The sequence below is a fragment of the Hyla sarda genome, chromosome 4 (genome assembly GCF_029499605.1).
Source record: "Hyla sarda isolate aHylSar1 chromosome 4, aHylSar1.hap1, whole genome shotgun sequence".
Lineage (NCBI taxonomy): Eukaryota > Metazoa > Chordata > Amphibia > Anura > Hylidae > Hyla > Hyla sarda.
In genome coordinates, this window is record NC_079192.1 from 196,838,382 (window position 1) to 196,863,367 (window position 24,986).

General features: G+C 39.6%; 1 protein-coding gene across 1 annotated transcript in view; it reads left to right on the plus strand.

Moving 5' to 3' along the window:
- The window catches only part of LOC130368872 (uncharacterized), a 192,531-nt gene extending 173,625 nt beyond the window's left edge, over positions 1–18,906 (plus strand). The window contains exons 5-6 of the transcript XR_008892592.1: positions 9,712–9,805; positions 18,482–18,906. The gene's annotated coding sequence lies outside the window, so the exon portion shown is untranslated. The remainder of the gene's footprint in view (positions 1–9,711; positions 9,806–18,481) is intronic.
- Positions 18,907–24,986: the final 6,080 nt, after the last annotated feature.

Here is a 24,986-nt window from a genome sequence, read left to right on the forward strand (position 1 = left end):
TCACATGTGGTTCCACTTTGCCAAGATTTTGCTCCAGTTAAAGGAGATATGTGGCGAAAATCTTTTAACTCATCCTATGCCCTGGCTACAATATCTCAGCAACGGGGGAATGTAGGAAGGTGAGTTAAAGAGTTAAAGGTTTTTTTGCAGCCTGGGCACAGGATGAGTTAAAAGATTTTCGCCGCATATCTCCTTTAAGAATGGCATGGTGTTGATGAAAGGGTCTGTGAACAGCCAGAAGAGATCGTTTAGGTAATGATGCCGTCCTGTAGTTCACAGAAAGTCAACTGATCCAGGGAAGACCACTGATTTTCTGTGGGTCAGGCTGGTGATCACATGATTGATTTGCAGCATAGATGCAACTGTGCTGAAACCGAACAGATGACAATGTAGGACTAATGCTGGTAAGTGTGCAATATATTGGCAAAAAACTAGTAGATAAGTTGCGAGATTGCACAACTTTACTGTATGGATAGATAATCCTATATCATTAGGAACACTCAATGAATCTGGTTGGCCTGTGCTTAAAATTCTCTAAGGGTGTGTTCACACAGCCGTCTGTCCCCGTTTTTTATCCCCATTTCGGTTCCGTTCTTGCAGGCTGTAAATGGATTAAAAACATTTTTTATTTTTTTTAATCCCATTCATGTCAATGGGATTTTTTTACAATCCGTTTACATCCATTTGTACCTGTCTGCACTTATTTCCGTTTTTTTGACGGCAGAAAAAACGACACATGCAGTAAATTTAACATTGAAGTCTATGGAAAACGGATGAGCCTTTAATGTCATCATTTTGCATCTGTTTTTGATCTGTTTTTACTTCTGAGCATGCTCAGAACCAAACAAATTATCTTTTTGTTTATTAACTGTACAATAACAGATACAAACGGATAACATCCATTTGCATCCGTTATTGTCCATTTTTTTTTTTAAAGTCCGTTTATATTTTTGATGGGAGAAGAACGGGAAGGGTCTAGATGGCCGTGTGAACACAGCCATAGGTGCAATATTAATTTACTGCAGATGGAGTTTTTAAGTAGACTTCTAGAATTTACTGCCCCATCCTGACCAGTTTTCATCACTAGTCCTAGCTGTTTGTGCTTGTCACAAGTCAGTGTGAGATGTTAACCTATTTTGAAATGGCAGTTCTCTCTCCTGCTGTTCTCCAGTGCCTTTTTTTTTTCTTCCCTTTATATGAAATTGCACATTGTAAAGTCGATTGAGCAATAAAAATCACACATCTTATCTTTATATTAGAAGCAAATAAGCAAAGAGATAATATTTCATCTATTGGAAACATATAAAAGCAATGTATACAAATGAAAATATAAGTATCAAACTACAAACCTATAGAGCTCTCGAAAAATGAAAACATATCAGGAAAAAGCAAATATATTAAACACATTCTTCTCCATTGTATTCACCAAGGAAAATGAAATGCGGTGAAATACAGCGAGATAAGGTAAACTCCCCAGTACAGGTCACCTGTCTAACCAGGAAGAAGTACAGTGCCGCCTACAAAAAATCAAAATAGGCAAATCACCAGGTCCAAGTGTCATTCTCCCCCGTGTTCTAAAGGAATTAAGTAATGTAATAGACAGACCTCTATTTTTAATATTCAGGGATTCTATAGTAACAGGGACTGTTTCCCAGGACTGGCGCATGGCAAATGTTGTACCAATATTTTAAAAAGAGGTCAAAAGGGGACCCTGGGAATTATAGGCCTGTTAGTCTAACTTCCATTGTATGTAAATTGTTTGAGGGTTTCTAAGAGATGCTATTTTGGAGTATCTTGATAAAAATAAATGTATGACCCCATATCAGCATGGCTTTATGAGGGATCGGTCCGGTCCTGGAGGTGAGCTCCAGACTGGACCAGGGGAATCGCTGGATGTCTGGATTTTTCCAAAGCATTTGATACGGTGCTACATAAAAGGATGGTGCATAAAATTAGAAGGATGGGGCTGGCGGAGAATGTGTGTAAGTGGGTAAGTAACTGGCTCAGTGATAGGAAACAGAGGGTGGGTATTAATGGTACTTATTCTGATTGGGTGACTGTTACTAGTGGGGTACCACAGGGGTCAGTCTTGGGTCCTATTCTATTTATCATATGACCTTGTAGAGGGGTTGCATAGTAAAGTAGCAATCTTTGCAGGTGATAATAAACTCTGTAAAGCGGTAAACACTATAGAGGACAGTGCACTGTTACACATGGATCTGGATAGGTTGGAGGTTTGGGCTGGGAAGTGGCAGATGAGGTTCAACACTGATAAATGTAAGGTAATGCACATGGGGAAAAAAAATCTGGGCTGGGATTATGTACTAAATGGGAGCACACTTGGGACGACTGACGTGGAAAAGGATTTAGGTTAATTCAGTTAATAGTAAATTTATCTGTAGAGACCAGTGTCGGGCAGCTGCTGCCAAGGCAAATAAAATGATGGGGTGCATCAATAGGGGCATAGATGCCCACTACAAAGAAATAATTCTACCGCTGTACAAATCACTAGTCAGACCACACATAGAATACTGTGTACAGTACTGGGCACCAGTCTACAAGAAAGATATAGTGGAGCTGGAGAGGGTTCAAAGACGGGCACCAAGGGTAATACAGGGAATGGGAGGACTACAGTACCCAGAAAGATTATCAGAATTGGGGTTATTTAGTTCAGAAAAATGAAGGCTTAAGAGTGACCTAATAACTATGTATAAATATATCAGGGGACAGTACAGAGATCTCTCCCATGATCTATTGATACCCAGGACTGTATCTATAACAAGAAGGTTTCTACACCAGCACAGACGGGGGTTCTTTACTTTAAGAGCAGTGAGACTGTGGAATTCTCTCCCGGAGGAGGTGCTCATGGTGAACTCTGTAAAGAAGTTCAAAAGGGGTCTGGATGCATTTTTGAAGAATAATAACATTGCAGGTTATGGATGCTAGATTTATAGAGACAGAACGTTGATCCAGAGATTTATTCTGACTGCCATATTTGGAGTCGGGAAGGAATTTTTACATCTAGTATGAGGGTTTTTTGCCTTCCTCTGGATCAACTCAGCGGGAACTCATTAGGGTTATAGGATGAACTTGATAGACTCTGGTCTTTTTTCAACCTTATGAACTATGTAACTATGCACACCTCCTATGCATCCTGTTTCTTTCACTGAAAATTACCCCATATCTAAATTGTTAGCTATGACAAGAGAACAAACTTCTACCTCACTACTTAAACCCATTAGTGTTGACCATGGGGACTTTCAGACTAAGGGTGCATTCACACCACGTTTTTGCAATACAGTTCCCGTATTAGGTTTTTGATGAAGAACGGATTCCTCAAAACCTGATTAAACTGTATCAAAACGTGTGTACAAATTTCAACTCGTATACGGTAAAAAAACCGTATACGGTTTGAAAAATGATGTCCGGTTGCATCCTTTTTTTTAAAGAAAAAAACGTATACGTTTTTAACTTTTCACTCCATTTTGAATAATGTTTCACTTGTTTGATTGAAATTCCAAGAAAAAAAAACGTATGCTGAAAACCGGATGGAACCGTATGCACATAAGGTTCTGTACGGTTCCCATTGACTCCCATGTTTAAAAAAAACATATACGGTTTAATATGGTTTTTAACCGGACCAGAAAACGTGGTCATCTACAGTTTTGGATATGGGTAAAAAAAACGGACAAAACCGTATAAGACCCAAAACGGACTAAACCGGATGCGTTTGACATACAGTTTACAATGTTAAGTCAATGCAAATGGTTTTCTGTACGGTTTTTAACTTGAAACTGTATTCGGGAACTGTATAGCAAAAACGTGGTGTGCATGCCCCCTTACTCCAAGTGGCAAACAATATAGTTGCGCAGACTTTAAAAAAAAAACTATAACTTTCCAATACTAGAGGAATTGTTTGCAGAGATCTCCCCAGTGAAGTACATAAAGAAATTGATAGGCTCCTTGACCAAAGCAGTGGTATGATTTAATAACACCTAATGGGAATTTAGTTAGTCTTAAGACAGATGTGTCTCTCACTACACCGAAGTAAAACTAAACTAAAAATGAATGTATCGCTGTAAGATTTTTCCAGATTTCATGTGTGTCCCATTGGTCTGTTGCTTTTAGCTTTGATTGACTTTGGAACACCAGGTATTTTTATAACCACCATTATTGGTTATTAGAATATTAGCTCAGTGATGAGATCTCACCCTTAGCTATCTGCTCCCTCTGTAACGTCAGTAACAATGGCTACGAGAAAACCTCTTTGCTCTATGGAGTTTCTTGAACATAGCTGTTATTCCTGGAATAGTAATTCCTGGAAGGGGCACTCCGGTGGAAAACAATTTTTTTTAAATCAACTGGTGCCAGAAAGTTAAACAGATTTGTAAATTACTTCTATATAAAAAATCTTAATCCTTCCAGTACTTATCAGCTGCAGTATGTTCCACAGGAAGGTCTTTTCTTTTTGAATTTCCTTTCTGTCTGACCACTGTGCTCTCTGTTGACACCTCTGTCCATGTCAGGAACTGTCCAAAGTACAAGCAAGCACTGTGCTCAGACTGGAAAGAATTCCAAAAAGAAATACAACTTCCTGTGGAGTACACAGCAACTGATGAGTACTGGAAGGATGAAAATTTTTAAATAGTTAATTTACAAATCAATTTACCTTTGTGGTACCAGTTGATTTAAATAAAATGTGTTTTACACTGGAGTACCCCCTTAATTAATCTTTGTAAAAGGATATGGACTTAACAGAATACGGAATATGTAAATACATATGCACAGAATACTATAATATAGAATGTCCTATTATCAAGTAGCCAGGAAATAGAAAATGGTTCTTATGTTACATGTTTAAACACACGTATAAAATAAATCTTCAAGTAACTTTCTCTGAGTGCCAGGCGTGGGCGGCAAGGTCAGAGGCAACTTGCATAGTGTAGTTGCTATGTGGGTGTATTAAACTAAAGAAAAGGAAAGGGTGTGGAGATACCAAAAAGAATGGAGATTATTTGTTCTCGATGCTTAACTCTTTGTTCCAGGTTGTGGCATTAGATATCTTACTTACTGAAAACTGAATTAAACATAATTATCCATTAAATATACGGACCGGTATTTCGTACAATAGGAGAAAAATATAGTATCCCTGTAAAAAGCTGTGAAATGTATGCTCAGAAATATATAGGTACATTACAGGTTTTCATGCCCACTTCTTGTTATACAAACGTGTTCTTCTGATGTTGTGTGAACCCAGCTTAATACTACAGCATGAGTTGGGGAATGGGATTGATTGTTGTCAAGATGTGGTACCTTATATTAATAATACTTTTACAAAACATTTATTGGAACACTTATTTCACACCTTAATGATCTATAATGTTTATTTACTTCATGGGGTGGTCAATAGTGTATGGAAATCCCTTACTCGGTCACATCAGACCCTATTTCAGCTCCATAGACAAAAAACTAATAGGGGTCAGAATATGGTGATCTTAAGTAATGAAGATTTTTAAAAAGCAACTATTTTCTTTCTTGTAAAAGCATCATAGTTGATTTCGAGGGGTTGCACTGCCAATGGACATGTGTATCACTGTATCAATGGTGTTGATGCAACCAATTGGATGGGTGTAACATGGTTTCCTGAATAAAACAGCTATGTTTTTCAATCTAATACATCCCTTGTAATTATGTCTTATAAGAATTGGGACAGTGTTAGGGGAATGTAATCTCTGAGTTTCCGGGCTGTGATATCCACTTTATATCACAAATAGTTTTATATTCACTAAGGTATAATATTGTGGCTGTAAGGAAAGTATCTCTACAAGCGAAGCAATTAATGGATCGCCAACTACTTCGATCCCCATAGATTGCAAATACTAGGGTGGTGCCTAATGTTCTGGTGCACTAATTGGGCAATACCAAGTAGCCTTTAGAATATAATATGTGAAGAAAATAGATTGTTAACCATTATTTCAGGCTCAGAAAATCAATAGAATATTACAGTATATTTGGTTATGTTTCCAGTCCTGGACAACACAAGTATTAAGTGGTATTTACTTATAGGAAGTCTCGAAAAATGTCTAAAGCCTCTGCCTCTGTGATCACAACTTGTTACTACTAGTGATGTTAATTTGCTAATTGACTGGTTTTCCTGCCTAAAGGCTATAAAATTGGATTCCTTTGTACTGTGTTTTTTTTTTTTTTTTTCAACTCTCATTACTTCACTATGCCTATTTCTATGAATAAGATTCATTTGCTTAGTTCAGGAAGGTAGGTCTGAGAAAGTTGGTCACACAATGTGTATGAAACATAAAGGGGCATTCCACTGAAGTACATTTTTATATATGTTGCTAGGAATTATCTTATATGTTGCTAGGAATACCTAATAAGTGATCTTTACCTACTCTGGTCCAGTCCAGCTCCCGTTCCACCCTGCTGCTCGTCCTAATGCCCTGATTCCGAGATGAGGGGTTGGAGGAGGACCTGCCTGCCCAGCTGATCACTGGCCGAGATGTCACACTTCTGCGGAGAGTGATTGGCTTAGGAGGCTGGTCCTGCTCTGACTCCTCAGAAGCAGAGAGATGCCTAGCAACATATAAAAAATATACTATTTTGCATAAATACCTCTAAATAATTTCCTGAACTATACTAATGAGTTGTAGAAATGGGAGCTATATACATTGTAGTGAAAGACCTCAAAGGTTCTGTATTTATACACTAGAATGACTATAAGGATTTTATGAAAAGACATGGGTGCATTCAGAGAGCAAAAAATCAAGAGTACTTAAACTAAATGCTACAAATGACAATGGGGGAGATTTATCAAAACCTGTGCAGAGGAAGAGTGGTGCAGTTGCCCATAGCAACCAATCAGATTGCTTCTTTCATTTTCCACAGGCCTCTTTAGAGGCCTGTGGAAAATGAAAGAAGCAATCTGATTGGTTGCTATGGGCAACTGCACCACTCTTCTTCTGCACAGGTTTTGATAAATCTCCCCCAATGTCGTTCACATTGTGCTCGTCTATAGTCCTTTGAAACCTCCTAATCTGTATGGCAGATACTTTAAGTTCTGACACCTAGTACCTAATGTTAAGTGATGCAAGAGTCTGGGTGTTCTGGAAGAGAGGTGTAAACACATATTATATGCTTATAATTGTGTTAATTGGACCATACATATATTATCATGTTGTCACATAGTATCTGTTTTTATTCTGGCTTGACATATCCTAAACTTACTAAAGACACATGCATGAACTGTGCCATGAATAGTGATCATCCTTACATAGCAAACATGCACTATTGCAAAACCAGGTAATGTAGAAGGAAAATGTTGATAGAAAAATATGTATTGGAAACCTAAAAACATCTAAAATGGCAAGAACTTTGAATAGAGTCTGTCAGCTCTGTATCATGTTCAGGACGGCCAAAAAAAAAAGCAGATAACTGATAAAAATAAAGCAAATCATGTCTGTCTCATAGCTTAAGTGTCATAGAGGCTGAGTGTTACCATGAGGGCTTCATTCCTCCCCCACTCCTCCCTGTCCTGCATGATATATGTACAAGGCTTAATGCTGGAAGCCAAGCGAGGAGGAGTGGGGACGGAGGAGGTGTACCTGCTGTAGTTCAGCACCACCTCTATGGCACTATGCAAACAGTGATCATTTATTATGATTTGTTTTATCTTAGCTTTCTGTCCACGTCCTGAACATCATACATAGCTGACAAATTCCTTGCCTTTCTTCGATTGTAAAAATAAAAGAATAGAAGAACAAAATATAGTTACACATGTGATAAGGTTGAAAACAGACACAGACCCATCTAGTCCAATCCTATCATGTTGCTCTAGAAAAAGGCAAAAACATTTATGAAGGGAAGGGAATGCCAATTGCCCCATACCAGAGGGGAACATTCCTTCCCAACATGGCAGTCAGAATAAATTCCTTGATCAAAGTCCTACCTCCAGAAATCTAGTCTCCCTAATATGTAATATTATAATTCTCAAGAAAGGCACCCATGCCATTCCTGCATTTATTCAACGAATCAACCATCACAACATTATTCAGGACTATGCAGTAGTTCCATAATCTCACTGTTCTTACAGTGAAGAATTCCTGTATATGAAAGTTTTTTCATATTCATATATCTGTACATTAACCCCTTAAGGACCAAGGACGTATGAGTACGTCCTTGGTCCCGCTCCCGTGATATAACGCGGGATCCCACGGTGACCCCGCATCATATCACAGCGGGCCCGGCGTCATAGTGAAGCCGGGACCCGCCGCTAATAGCGCGTGGCACTGATCGCGGTGCCGCACGCTATTAACCCTTTGAGCCACGCGGCTAAAAGTGAAAGTAAAAAGTGCCAGTTAGCTCAGTGGGCTGTTCGAGATAGCTGCGGCAAAAACACGGCATCCCGAACAGCTTACAGGACAGCCGGAGGGTCCCTACCAGCCTCCTCGCTGTCCGATCGCCGAAAGACTGCTCAGTGCCTGAGATCCAGGCATGAGCAGTAAAGCGGCAGAATCATCGATCACTGGTTTCCTATGAGAAACCAGTGATCAATGTGAAAGATCAGTGTGTGCAGTGTTATAGGTCCCTATGGGAGCTATAACACTGCAAAAAAAAAGTGAATAAAGATCATTTAACCCCTTCCCTATTAAAAGTTGAATCACCCCCCTTTTCCCATAAAAAAAAACCACAGTGTAAATAAAAATAAACAGATATGGTATCGCTGCGTGCGGATATGTCCGAATTTTTTCATTTTCCGCTCTGCCGGGGGTCGCGTAACTAGTTACGCGACCCCCGGCAGAGTGGGAAATGAATCTGCATTCTACGGAAATCTCCGCTATGAAAGTTTTTCATTTATGATTCGTTTTCTCATTTTTTTTTCTCTTTCTATATTGTTTTCAATTTGTATACATCTTCACAGTACATCATGTGCTTTGAATGATAGTAATTAATGACGTGGTACCGGATGTAATTATATAAGCTGCATTCTAACAGTTACCTGTACTGGTTGACAAAGGCTATTGAGCCGTAACGCGTACCTACCCTGTATGCTATGCATGTTGCATAAATAAAACCTTTGAGATTTCACAAGCTTCTGAGTGCCGGGACCCTTTCTTCTTCTGGATAAGTACTAGAAGGCTTAAGATTTTTAAATAGAAGTAATTTACAAATCTCTTTAAGGCTCTGGCCTTTGTTTATGGTGGAAACCATAACTGAGTCCATGGTATAACAGATACTATCATTACTTGACAGACCCCACTGACATATAAATAGAGTTGAGCAAATCTACCGTAATATTCAATGAACCCAAATCTAATAAATTAGGTATCGATGCATTTAATCTTATAAAATTGTTCTGCTTTCTAAGTGTTTGGAATCCTTGGAGAAGTTCGAAATTAGACTTTTTCTAGGAGTAAAAACAAGGTTTATTAACCTTTTTGTTGATGTTTTCAAATTAAAAAGTCTTACATTAGATGTCACGAACATTCTAACAATGTAAATTGACAATGTAAGTAGCAAGGATTCAAAATTCTGGAAATGTGAACCATAGGTTACCCGAATATTTAGATACAGCTGAATAAATGCATCTGGAAGTGTTTTGTTATTAGTATTCATATTTTTATGTCCTGTCTATTTATTAACAAAATGCACCAAAACCAGATTACACATATATCGTCTCTTCTTTTTCTCCCCTTACAGGTGATCACAATTTAAGTTTACTGCAGGCAGAACAATGTGTGGATGTCACCGAATTCAGATAAGGCTTATCTAGGACTACAATATGAATGATTTAGTGAGTATATTTAATTATCTGTAAAATGTAAGATTGTATGTCGCACCACATACGAGGGGATATAATTCTAAACATGGCCTTAGAGGGGTATTCCAGGATTTGTTTTATTAGACTATGCTACAGGGGCTGTAAAGTTAGTGTAGTTCATAATATAGTGTCTGTACCTGTGTGTGACGATGGTCTCGCAATTTGTCAGTGATTTTCACCCCAATGATTATTTTTAACAGCCCTTGGCTAAGATATAAAAAGGATATTTTATAGATTCTCCTTAAGTTTTTACAGATAACTGGAGTCTCATTTACAGAGCTATATCTAAAATGTATAATGCTCCAGAGGAGGAATAGGCCGCCATCATATTGTTAGTAAAGTGGACTGAATATGTTTTAATTTTATGCACGGAGAAAAAAGGCAGGGTTTATCACCAAAATCAATACATTAACATTTTAAGTAATAATATCACTTGTAAATATGATCTGTTATTTGTTAATTGTCCTTTACGTATTATTATTGAAAGGCTTTGTGGCTCAAATGAAAGCGCTTTTATTACTATTAGGATACAGTGACCCCCCGACCTACGATGGCCCCGACATATGATCATTTCAACATACGATGGCCTCTCAGAGGCCATCGCATGTTGAAGGCAGCATCAACATACAATGCTTTTGTTTGCCGGGGCCATCGCATAAACGGATATTTGGCAGCGCAGACTGCTTCAGCTGCCGCCGGATAGCCGTTTAAGGTGCCCCATGTTCTGCGGTGATGATCACTCACCTGTCCCCGGCGCTCCGAAGCGTCCTTTTCAGGATCCCCTGCATGGCCGTCGCTCTCCTTCGTCGTCATCACGTCGCCACGCATGCCGTCCCGTCATCCAATAGGAGCAGGGTGCGCAGCGACGTGATGACGGCGATGAAGAGCAACGATCCCAGGCAGCAGAGACGTCCGGAGCGGTGGGGACACCCCAGGGATGCGGCGACAGCGATGGAGGGTGACATCCAGGGCAGCGGTGACGGTCCGGAGCGGCGGGGACAGGTGAGTATAACTTCCTATACTTTACATTGCACTGATCCCTCAACTAACGATGGTTCATTTGGAACAAATTACCATCGTATGTTGAGGGACCACTGTATTTAAGAGTGCTTGGCAAGATCCTGGCATGCCAGTGGTTTGCACTGGTGTAGTCAGTGGTCCCTTAAGACGCAGGACTTTTAAAAGTGGACGGAGTTATGACAGAAAAAAAAAAGACAGGGCTTATTGTTTGCCAATAGATAAATAATAAATGATGGAAGTTGTGCATTGTCATCTGTTATCAACCAGTTTTAGGTTCCAGTTGTTTTTCTGGTGATGGCAGTCATACCATAAATCAAGTCTTTTCCTGTACGTCTCATCTGCCTGCGTAGCTTGTGTGGTCTAGATTTGACTGACACAAATTTCACCCCTTAATGTACTGATAAATCAGGTTTGTTCTGGGTCTTCTGCCGGACCCCACATCACACTGTTCGGCGGCATGATGGCACTGTGCATTTTGGTCTCTTGCCATCTTTTTTCCCTTTTCGGTGTATGCTATAATCTTGCCACTCCCAAAATACTTTCTTATTTTGTGAATCTTCTGATGCAAGCAGCATCTTTGTTTCCAACCGTTTTCCTCCAGCCTGTCTAGGCAGGCGATGACAGGATGGGAACAGTCAACGCTGAGGTATTTGGTGCAGGAAGCATACTGAAGCATAAAGATGGTAAGATGTGTAGGTCATGTTTTTAAGGTGTGGCATTAATAGGCCAATTATATATTTTTATTTATTTATTTATAAAAAAAAAATGTATTCATTAAAATACCTCACATTCCAAACAAAGGAATCTGGTTTACTACACTTAACTCTTTCATGACTTTAGCATGCTACTGTTCTGTTAAAAAATGTTAAAAAGAGAATCTAGCTTATTTAAATTTTACTATGTATAGGCAAGTGCTTGAATATTAAAGGGGTTTTCCTAAAATTTTACATTATCACCTATTCACAGGATAGGTATTAAAGGGGTACTCCGCTGCTCAGCATTTGGAACAAACTGAATGCTGGAGCTGGGAGCTTGTGATGTCATAGCCCCGCCCCCATCATGATGTCACGTCCCGCCCCCTCAATGCAAGTCTATGGGAGGGGGCGTGACATCTGCCACGCCCCCTCCCATAGACTTGCATTGAGGGGGTGGGGCGTGGCATCATGAGGGGGTGGGTTATGATGTCACAAGCTCCCAGCTCCAGCGTTCGGAACAGTTTTCCAAACGCTGAGCAGGGGAGTACCCCTTTAACTAGCTCATCAGTGGGGGTTCCACTCCGGGATCCCCATCAATCTCATAAGCAAAAGTCTTTTGTCCTTTAAGTAAAGGGAGAATGCAGAATGCTTGCTTGTCCATAGATCTTTTCACTCTCTATAGGACTTCCAAAGATAGCGGAGTTCTGTAACCTGCTACTGTATGTTGATAAGCGCCATAGAGAGCGAATGTAGTGGTGGCTAAGCATGCATGTTTTGTAACCTGTTTGAGGTTAAAGGGGTTATCCAGGAAAAAAACTTTTTTATATATATCCACTGGCTCTAGAAAGTTAAACAGATTTGTAAATTACTTCTATTAAAAAATCTTAATCCTTTCAGTACTTATGAGCTTCTGAAGTTAAGGTTGTTCTTTTCTGTCTAAGTCCTCTCTGATGACACGTGTCTCAGGAAACGCCCAGTTTAGAAGAGGTTTGCTATGGGGATTTGCTTCTAAACTGGGCGTTTCCCGAGACAGGTGTCATCAGAGAGCACTTAGACAGAAAAGAACAACCTTAACTTCAGAAGCTCATAAGTACTGAAAGGATTAAGATTTTTTAATAGAAGTCATTTACAAATCTGTTTAACTTTGTGGAGCCAGTTGATACATATAAAAAAAAAGTTTTTCCCTGGAATACCCCTTTAAACTTTAAGAGAACCTGATTTTTTTCTTATAAAAAGTGAAGGCTGGTGTTCAGTACTTTAGTCACCAGTGCAACCGATTAAATCTTACTGTACAGACTGTACATAGTGAGTTTAAGATCATACATATGACCTGCCAATGTGCACTGCTGATCCCACCATTGATCCTTTGCAGAAAGCAAGAGCTTTATCACAGCCTTAGTCTATATATATCCTTTAGTCACTATGATGCAGGAGGAGGATTGACAGCTCACATTGTGTTATATAAACATATTTGTTAATTAGACACTAAAATATTTGACTATCAACGTTAACCCATTGGAATTGAAACTTGTCACAGTAATGTGTGACAGCATTGTATGAGTGGATGTCTTAGAATTGTTCAGTAAAAACATGTATGACTTAAAATGACTTAAAGGGGCACTCCGGTGGAAAACAATATTTTTTAAATCAACTGGTGCCAAAAAGTTAAACACATTTGTAAATGACTTCTATTTAAAAATCTTAATCCTTCCAGCGCTTATCAGCTGCTTTATGCTCCACAGGAAGTTGTGTAGTTCTTTTCTGTCTGACCACAGTGCTCTCTGCTGACACCTCTGTCCATGTCAGGGACTGTCCAGAACAGGACCAAATTCCAATAGCAAACCTCTCCTGCTCCGGACAGTTCCTGACACAGACAAAGCTGTCAGCAGAGAGCACTGTGGTCAGACAGAAAAGAACTACACAACTTCCTCTGAAACATACAACAGCGGATAAGTACTGGAAGGATTAAGATTTTAAACACAAATGATTTACAAATCTGTTTAACTTTCTGGCACCAGCTGCTTAGAAAAAATAGTTTTGCACCAGAGTACCCCTATAACTTAATAATGATGCTGGTTTATAACAACATATCCCCTTTACTTAGCCATGTAATAGATGCTTTACTATCTGCCTATATATATATATATATATATATATATATATATATATATACACACACATATAGTCTCATTTAAAGAAAACTGGGATTTCTTTATAACCTTTTAATGCCATATTTAGAGGTCATGACAGGAGACAGATGTATAAATGACCGATCCTTTACATTTTCATTCAGATTTTTCTTATTGCTGACAGAGGTCCCAAGCATAGTCAGTAGTGCTAATAATGAACTATTAATACATTTTTTTTTATATATATCAGTGGTAACTGACAGCAAGCAGAGATGGCGAAAACTGTGAAAATCGGAATGTACTCGATATACAATAATTAAAAGGGGTTTCTCCTTTTAAAGTGGACCTGTCTGCAGGTATTAGCCCATGGCTATATAGAGCTAGTCATCAAGATTCTGTTTATACCTTTTTATCCCCATAGTCCTTGACAGTGCTGAGATATAAGCCCTTTTGCTATTATGCAAATGAGGCTCAGGTGCCCAAGGGCATTCCCCTGCATGGCAATCCAGGTAAGTGCAGCCGAGTCCTCTTTATCTCTACCATCTGGCCTTCTTGTCTCCTTCTTACCCATATGACTGATAGCCACTAGAAAAAAAGGACACAGGTTGAACTTACTTGGGCCTTTGCCATGCAGGGGAACACCCCCTGGGCACTTGAGCTTCATTTGGATATTTATAAAAAGGTTTTGCAATTGCTTTCATTAGAAAATGTTCAGTATTTCATAGTGAAAAAGCAAGTCAAACACCTGCCCCCCTGCCTCATGGAATGCATTCAGTGCTTCTGTGAACACTGCTTCGTCCTGGACTCCAGGACGTTTTGGAGGGAGGAGGGGCTGTACACACTGCAGAGTCATGTGAAGAGAAGGGGGGGGGAGGGGCAGGAAGACTGCTGCTGGGATCTCACACAGCAGACATCAATGAGAGAGGCAGAAACATGCATTTCAGACAAAAAGGTAAGTGTCCAAGCATGTGTGTGTGTGTGTGTGGATATATGTGTATGTGTGTATATCAGTGTGTCTATCTAATGTGTATGTGTAAGAATATATGAAGCCTGTGTGTGTGTGTGTGTGAGATAAAGGGGGACTACCTCCAGCTGTTGCAAAACTACAGCTCCCAGCATGCCCACACATCATTTGGCTGTGCAGGCATGCTGGGAGTTTTAGTTTTGCAACAGCTGGAGGCACCCTGGTAGGGAAGCACTGGACTGAGGATAGGGAGGGGGAGGAGGGGGAGTGGTTATCACAGTGAGTACCCGCCCCCCTGCTTCTGGGGGATAAAATTAAGATATTTCAGAAATAAAGCTAATTCTGAGAGAAATGTAGGTCACAGACACATACAAAGTACATGTACATGATCAGGATGAGATGCTGAGCAACATATAACAGCTTTGTTTTTTGAGTGATCTGATGAGTATGCTTTAAATGATCGAATAGTATGGGGGTCACAGTTTATAAGCCAGCATGGTGCACTACATGTTATCATGTTACTGGAACCCTGTGTATGCCTTATCTGTGTGCAACTATAATACTAGGCAACTACCTCCCTCATGAGTAGGAGGCGGTGGGTGGTTCATCAGTTCTTTGAATCTGTGTGACACCCCCCCCCCCCCCCTTAAATAGCATTGTGGGTGGTCTGTATCATAATGGGAATAGGAGCCAAACCTGCCCTTGTATCAGTAAGTAGTCATTTTTCCGTGATTTTTCAGACCAAGGGGATCACGCAGTAGTGCCACCTAACTACACTTTGACATTTCCTGACTACTCCATGCCTTCTCTCTTTCTCTAACATGTCTATTATATAGTCTCCTTCTCTCTGAAATACAGTTGTATTCCTCTCGTGTCTTAGGCTGCTTTCATACTATACATTTGCTCCGTTAAAAGATCCGCTATAAACTTCCATTAGAAAACCCTTAAAAACATCTGTTAAATGGCCGTTACAAAATCCCATTCATTTCAATGGGATTTTTTGAATATCTGTTATCACCCGTTATAAATAACGGACGTTATTTTTGACGGAAGACAAAACGTCACTTGCACAAATTTTTCTTCCGTCAAAAATAACGGTGGAATAACAGCCATAAAAATGTTAACATTGAAGTCTATGGCAAACGGATGAGCCTTTAATGTCATCCGTTTAGACCTGGTTTATAATATCCGTTATTACTTCTTAGCATGCTCAGAAGAGGTGACATCAGCAGCCTGCTGCAGTGCTGAGGGACTACTACTACTCCCATCATGGAACAGACTCATGTCCATGATTGGAGTAGTAGTACCCCCAGCTGCGGGAGGCTGGGGAGGCTACATTAGTGTTTGTACTACTACCCCCATCATGGAACAGAGTCTGTTCCATGTTGAGGGTAGTATTACAGGGTATAAGGGATTGATCGCACCGGGTTTCACTTCTGAGACCCGATGCGATCAGCAGTTATAAAGCAGGGGAGCGGGCGGCATGCTGCGCTCCCCTGCGATGTACATACTACTGTGTAAACTTTCATTTTGAAATCCCCCGCCGGGAGCCCTGAACGGCCAGCACCGAGGAGCCATTTAGGGCTCCCGGCGGGGTTTTTAAACTACTACTTTGACCCCGAAATGTATGCCCCCCGTGCATATTTATAATAATTCATTGGCCCCTGTGTGCTTATCCTTATCCGGCCCCCCCTGCCCAGTGTCCTTATTTCTCCTCCTGCTGCCTGCTCCTCATCTTCTTGGAGCAGGAAAGCAGCGGGGACATGTCGGGAGGCGGTGGTGAATGAATGAATGAATGAAGCCTACATGCGGGACATGTTGGCTTCATTCATTCACCACCGCCGGTTACCGACATGTCCCGCTGCTGCCCTGCTCCAAGAAGATGAGGGGCAGGCAGCAGGAGGGGATATAAGGACACCGGGGGGGGGATAAGCACACTGGGGCCAATGCAGCTGAGTTCCGTTGAATTCAACTGGATTCTGCTGCACTGTGCACATGGCAGAATTTCCGTGGCAGATGTTTCCAGCACCTAAATTTCATTTTCCTTGTCCGCACAAAGAATGAACAAGTTCATTCTTTGTGCGGAGTCCGCATGGAATGCATAGCCGTCTATGAGATGGCGCACTCCTGTGCGGTCCTAGCGCTGGCATATTATGCTGGCACCCGGCAGTGTCTGGAATGTCCAAACGGAGATTCTCCATGCGGACATTCTGTTGTGGGAACTTAGCCTTAATAGTCTATAATTTGGAATCTGTTTGTTAATATGATGAAGAGAAATGTATTACTCATAGTGGTTGTGGTAAGGAATCTCCACACACTGATATGCTTATCTTACCGCAAATATTGGAGCAGTCAGATACTCTGAACCACAAGTGTTGGTCTAAAGTTTAATTAAATTGATTCGGAACTTAATCATTAATACCTCACCGCCTTTGGTTATTATAGCAAGATCATATGTCATAGGAATAAGTTAGGACATAACATCAATCACAGCTCAGCCAAGACAACGAACATTAAAATCTACTAGTACTGAAATTCCTGCTTCTAGGCAGTGGGAACATGATTGTTGTGCGCTGCAGCTTCATGTATATTGTTTCTACTTGTTTTTATGAGTTTCTGGGAAACAAACACCAATTTTCGTAGTGAACAGACAATTAGAGTCAATAATAAAGCAGCAGATGTCACATTGCCCCAGTCAGGGCTGGACTGTCTACCCTTGCAATGCTGTCAAATTCCAGATGGGCCAGTGTTTACAGTGGGCCACTAGGTGGTAGTAATTGTGGCAGTTTTCTATAAATAAACAGTACATATGTAAAAGTACCCAAGTGACCAGGACTGTCCCTGTTTTTTAAAGGCCGTTCCAGCAAGTGTTTGCCCCTGGCACTGTCCTGCAAATACATAGGCAGCAGGATTTTCCTTCAAAGGGGTTATCCACCATAAGGTGATTTTAGTGCTTACCTGGCAGACAGTAACGGACATGCTTAGGAAGGATCTGTGCTTGCTTGAGGCTAAATGGCTATGTTGTGAGATTACCATAACACTGTGGCTAGCTTTTTGTGAATTGGTATTTCCTGTTTGACTTTTTTTTATTTTTTTTTTTACTACAAATCCCATGATTCCATTTTCCTCCCTCCCACACATCAGCCACCCCACACATTGAAACATAAATGAGCTGCATCCATTCAAAAGACCTGTGGTTTTCAATCAGGGTGCCTACAGCTGTTGCATTAGTTGCAGATTGATCTCTTTCCCACCAAGCGATCCCTCCACCCATTGAAGCAGACAGGCTCCCTGTCATCAGCTGACTAGTGAGTCAGGTCTCGGCCACATTGCAACCTGGGAAAAATCTGAGAAAACAGTCATTTTGTGTGCTGTTAAAAATAAATATTGGGGTTAAAATCACATAAGAATTGTGAGAAAACTGTCACACACAGGTACAGACACTATATTATGAACTACACTAACTTTACAGCCCGTAGCATAGTCAAATAAAAAAAATTCCTGGAATACCCCTTTAAGTCAGCTATTAGTACAACAAAATCATTTCATTTAGGAGCTTGTTGCAGTAGAGGCATTTGAGACACTTATCCTGAGCTGTGCAGCATTTTTCATTAAATGTGCCATAGACATCACTAGGATGAATGATTGTTTTTATGTAGTGCTAGATCTTGCTGTGCAACAGTATCAATAAATCTGCCTTTACTGTATATTGAGGGCTAAGGGAAAAGTGACCTTATAAACATCCTCAGCAGACAGCACTCTCCAGTGGTGGTTGAATGTCATAGCACTTTTTGTATAAAAAAAAATTTTTTTTATGTTTTCTTACGCTTTTTTTTGATAGGTGAACTATTCTCATTATGCCTAAGGGCAATGGACAAGAAAGAATATTATCACTATTTGCTAAATAGTATTTCCTCTCATCCTTTGGTGTGACACATGTATTCTGCTCTATATAAACAACACAGAATTGTCAAAGATACAAACCTGCTGTGGTTGGCGTAGTCATAAGACTTGACAAAAAGCTTTCCCAGACCCTAAATGAAGTATAAACCTTCATTGTTATATAAAGGTACAGTCTCCCAGCACCGTTTTTAGCACAACTTTACATGTAGCATGTGTAAACTCACCTTTCCTATAGTTCTGAGATTATGTTACTAAGCCAACAATCTCACAATGAACATACCAGTAGGTTACACCCAGACATGTAGATTATGTGCATGTTAATATGTGAGATGGAATGATACTTTTATTATATTCTGCCTGTAATATTAAAGAGACATCTGTTTTCTGAATAACTTATGTTGAATGACTGGTTATTCTAGTTCTGGTGGAAACTTGATTGATGGTTTTCACTTGTGAAGATCAGTGTTTTGGTAAATAGTAAGGCTCTTGTTGGATCTATAATGCATATATCAGGGTAAAAATTGGTACTGCAAGCCACAAAATTAACATTCGAGTTGAGCGAACTTACAGTAAATTGGCTCGTAGCGAACCTCACGGCTTTGCCATTGATTACTTTAGTCTGCATAAATTAGTTCAGCTTTCCAAGTGCTCTGGTTGCCTGGAAAAGGTAGATACTATCCTAGGAGACCTAAGACTGTCATCCTGAAAGTTTCCAGGCAACCAGAGCCCTTGGAAAGCTGAATTAATTTATGCAGACTAAAGTAATCAACGGCAAAGCGGCGAGATTCGCTACGAGCCATTTTACTGTAAGTTCTCTCAACTCTAATTAACATGTTAGCATAAAGGGTTAAACCAAAAAGAGATCCAAAACAAATATTGCAGTGGTTCCCAAACTCTTTCAGTTCCTGACTTAGCATCCCATGTCCACAAGCATTGCTCCCGATTGACACATATAGCATTGGTATAGTATAATGGAGGTGGTAGTAGTAGTATGACTGACACATATAGCATTGGTATAGTATAATGGAGGTGGTGGTAGTAGTAGTATGACTGACACATATAGCATTGGTATAGTATAATGGAGGTGGTAGTAGTAGTATGACTGACACATATAGCATTGGTATAGTATAATGGAGGTGGTGGTAGTAGTAGTATGACTGACACATATAGCATTGGTATAGAATAATGGTGGTGGTAGTAGTAGTATGACTGACACATATAGCATTGGTATAGTATAATGGAGGTGGTAGTAGTAGTATGACTGACACATATAGCATTGGTATAGTATAATGGTGGTGGTAGTAGTAGTATGACTGACACATATAGAATTGGTATAGTATAATGGAGGTGGTAGTAGTAGTATGACTGACACATATAGCATTGGTATAGTATAATGGAGGTGGTAGTAGTAGTATGACTGACACATATAGCATTGGTATAGTATAATGGTGGTGGTAGTAGTAGTATGACTGACACATATAGCATTGGTATAGTATAATGGAGGTGGTAGTAGTAGTATGACTGACACATATAGCATTGGTATAGTATAATGGTGGTGGTAGTAGTAGTATGACTGACACATATAGCATTGGTATAGTATAATGGAGGTGGTGGTAGTAGTAGTATGACTGACACATATAGCATTGGTATAGTATAATGGAGGTGGTAGTAGTAGTATGACTGACACATATAGCATTGGTATAGTATAATGGAGGTGGTAGTAGTAGTATGACTGACACATATAGCATTGGTATAGTATAATGGAGGTGGTGGTAGTAGTATGACTGACACATATAGCATTGGTATAGTATAATGGAGGTGGGTAGTAGTAGTATGACTGACACATATAGCATTGGTATAGTATAATGGAGGTGGTGGTAGTAGTAGTATGACTGACACATATAGCATTGGTATAGTATAATGGAGGTGGTAGTAGTAGTATGACTGACACATATAGCATTGGTATAGAATAATGGTGGTGGTAGTAGTAGTATGACTGACACATATAGCATTGGTATAGTATAATGGAGGTGGTGGTAGTAGTATGACTGACACATATAGCATTGGTATAGTATAATGGAGGTGGGTAGTAGTAGTATAGCTGACACATATAGCATTGGTATAGTATAATGGAGGTGGTGGTAGTAGTATGACTGACACATATAGCATTGGTATAGTATAATGGAGGTGGTGGTAGTAGTATGACTGACACATATAGCATTGGTATAGTATAATGGAGGTGGTGGTAGTAGTATGACTGACACATATAGCATTGGTATAGTATAATGGAGGTGGTAGTAGTAGTATAGCTGACACATATAGCATTGGTATAGTATAATGGAGGTGGTAGTAGTAGTATGACTGACACATATAGCATTGGTATAGTATAATGGAGGTGGTAGTAGTAGTATAGCTGACACATATAGCATTGGTATAGTATAATGGAGGTGGTAGTAGTAGTAAAGCTGACACATATAGCATTGGTATAGTATAATGGAGGTGGTGGTAGTAGTAGTATGACTGACACATATAGCATTGGTATAGTATAATAGAGGTGGTAGTATTAGTATGACTGACACATATAGCATTGGTATAGTATAATGGAGGTGGTGGTAGTAGTATGACTGACACATATAGCATTGGTATAGTATAATGGAGGTGGTAGTATTAGTATGACTGACACATATAGCATTGGTATAGTATAATGGAGGTGGTGGTAGTAGTATGACTGACACATATAGCATTGGTATAGTATAATGGAGGTGGTAGTAGTAGTATGACTGACACATATAGCATTGGTATAGTATAATGGTGGTGGTAGTAGTAGTATGACTGACACATATAGAATTGGTATAGTATAATGGAGGTGGTAGTAGTAGTATGACTGACACATATAGCATTGGTATAGTATAATGGAGGTGGTAGTAGTAGTATGACTGACACATATAGCATTGGTATAGTATAATGGTGGTGGTAGTAGTAGTATGACTGACACATATAGCATTGGTATAGTATAATGGAGGTGGTAGTAGTAGTATGACTGACACATATAGCATTGGTATAGTATAATGGTGGTGGTAGTAGTAGTATGACTGACACATATAGCATTGGTATAGTATAATGGAGGTGGGTAGTAGTAGTATAGCTGACACATATAGCATTGGTATAGTATAATGGAGGTGGTAGTAGTAGTATGACTGACACATATAGCATTGGTATAGTATAATGGAGGTGGTAGTAGTAGTATGACTGACACATATAGCATTGGTATAGTATAATGGAGGTGGTAGTAGTAGTATAGCTGACACATATAGCATTGGTATAGTATAATGGAGGTGGTGGTAGTAGTAGTATGACTGACACATATAGCATTGGTATAGTATAATGGAGGTGGTAGTAGTAGTATGACTGACACATATAGCATTGGTATAGTATAATGGAGGTGGTGGTAGTAGTATGACTGACACATATAGCATTGGTATAGTATAATGGAGGTGGGTAGTAGTAGTATAGCTGACACATATAGCATTGGTATAGTATAATGGAGGTGGTAGTAGTAGTATGACTGACACATATAGCATTGGTATAGTATAATGGTGGTGGTAGTAGTAGTATAGCTGACACATATAGCATTGGTATAGTATAATGGAGGTGGTGGTAGTAGTATGACTGACACATATAGAATTGGTATAGTATAATGGAGGTGGTAGTAGTAGTATGACTGACACATATAGCATTGGTATAGTATAATGGAGGTGGTAGTAGTAGTATGACTGACACATATAGCATTGGTATAGTATAATGGTGGTGGTAGTAGTAGTATGACTGACACATATAGCATTGGTATAGTATAATGGAGGTGGTAGTAGTAGTATGACTGACACATATAGCATTGGTATAGTATAATGGTGGTGGTAGTAGTAGTATGACTGACACATATAGCATTGGTATAGTATAATGGAGGTGGGTAGTAGTAGTATGACTGACACATATAGCATTGGTATAGTATAATGGAGGTGGTAGTAGTAGTATGACTGACACATATAGCATTGGTATAGTATAATGGAGGTGGTAGTAGTAGTATGACTGACACATATAGCATTGGTATAGTATAATGGAGGTGGTAGTAGTAGTATAGCTGACACATATAGCATTGGTATAGTATAATGGAGGTGGTGGTAGTAGTAGTATGACTGACACATATAGCATTGGTATAGTATAATGGAGGTGGTAGTAGTAGTATGACTGACACATATAGCATTGGTATAGTATAATGGAGGTGGGTAGTAGTAGTATAGCTGACACATATAGCATTGGTATAGTATAATGGAGGTGGTAGTAGTAGTATGACTGACACATATAGCATTGGTATAGTATAATGGTGGTGGTAGTAGTAGTATGACTGACACATATAGCATTGGTATAGTATAATGGAGGTGGTGGTAGTAGTAGTATGACTGACACATATAGCATTGGTATAGTATAATGGAGGTGGTAGTAGTAGTATGACTGACACATATAGCATTGGTATAGTATAATGGAGGTGGTGGTAGTAGTATGACTGACACATATAGCATTGGTATAGTATAATGGAGGTGGGTAGTAGTAGTATAGCTGACACATATAGCATTGGTGTAGTATAATGGAGGTGGTAGTAGTAGTATGACTGACACATATAGCATTGGTATAGTATAATGGTGGTGGTAGTAGTAGTATGACTGACACATATAGCATTGGTATAGTATAATGGAGGTGGTGGTAGTAGTAGTATGACTGACACATATAGCATTGGTATAGTATAATGGAGGTGGTAGTAGTAGTATGACTGACACATATAGCATTGGTATAGTATAATGGTGGTGGTAGTAGTAGTATGACTGACACATATAGCATTGGTATAGTATAATGGAGGTGGTGGTAGTAGTAGTATGACTGACACATATAGCATTGGTATAGTATAATGGAGGTGGTAGTAGTAGTATGACTGACACATATAGCATTGGTATAGTATAATGGAGGTGGGTAGTAGTAGTATAGCTGACACATATAGCATTGGTATAGTATAATGGAGGTGGTAGTAGTAGTATGACTGACACATATAGCATTGGTATAGTATAATGGTGGTGGTAGTAGTAGTATGACTGACACATATAGCATTGGTATAGTATAATGGAGGTGGTAGTAGTAGTATGACTGACACATATAGCATTGGTATAGTATAATGGTGGTGGTAGTAGTAGTATGACTGACACATATAGCATTGGTATAGTATAATGGAGGTGGTAGTAGTAGTATGACTGACACATATAGCATTGGTATAGTATAATGGAGGTGGTGGTAGTAGTAGTATGACTGACACATATAGCATTGGTATAGTATAATGGAGGTGGTAGTAGTAGTAGTAGTATGACTGACACATATAGCATTGGTATAGTATAATGGAGGTGGTAGTAGTAGTATGACTGACACATATAGCATTGGTATAGTATAATGGTGGTGGTAGTAGTAGTATGACTGACACATATAGCATTGGTATAGAATAATGGTGGTGGTAGTAGTAGTATGACTGACACATATAGCACTAATATAGTATTGTAGTATAGTACTCAGTGGCCCTGCTCTGTAATCTTACGTGGTCTCCACTTCATGGTTGAGTTTCTGTGATTTCTAAACATTTTCACTTTTCAATAATACCACTCACAGTTGATTGTGGATGCTCTAGGAGTGGAGACATTTAGCAAACTGACTTGTTGCAGCAATGACTTATTACAGTACCATGCTGGAATTCAGTGAGCTTTTTAGAATGAGCCCTTCTTTTACATATGTTTGTATAGGCAAATTGTCTTGAAAGTGTAATGAGTAAGATCTGGTTCTGACTTAAGGGTTAATTTATCTGTGCTTCACTGAAGTATAATGCTTTGCTGTGACGATGCCCAGGCCTATCATAGAGCTTGGTCCTAGAGCCAATTGCATCTGGTCTCAATGTCCAGGCCTGTCTCATAACATTTAAATACCTAGCTAGTCTGCTCAGTCCTTGCTTGTGTTCAGTCCTTCTGCACTAGCTCTTGTATACCCTTTGCCTGTTTAAACCTGTGTACTCTTGCCTTGGCTTGTGAAACTGCTATTCTCAGCTTATTGATTTGTTTCTAAGCTTTTATCTCGGTTTGGGCCTGGCTTGTTTGACCACTCTCTGTCTTTGTGTTGAACCTCTGTGGTGAGTTTCTTGCATTTTGCTTATTAGCCCTTTGTAGCCTGACCTGCTTCCCTGACATGTCTACAGTGTTGTGTTTAATGTTTTGGACCTTGTTACGCCATCAGATACTCAAGATGGCAGGGTAAGTGGCTGTGGGTCAGCTCTAGGCTGCATTCATCCCTGCCCTACATAACAGGTAGGTGTTGTATTTTATGCACCTGTTGTAATGGGACTAAATAGAACAACTGAA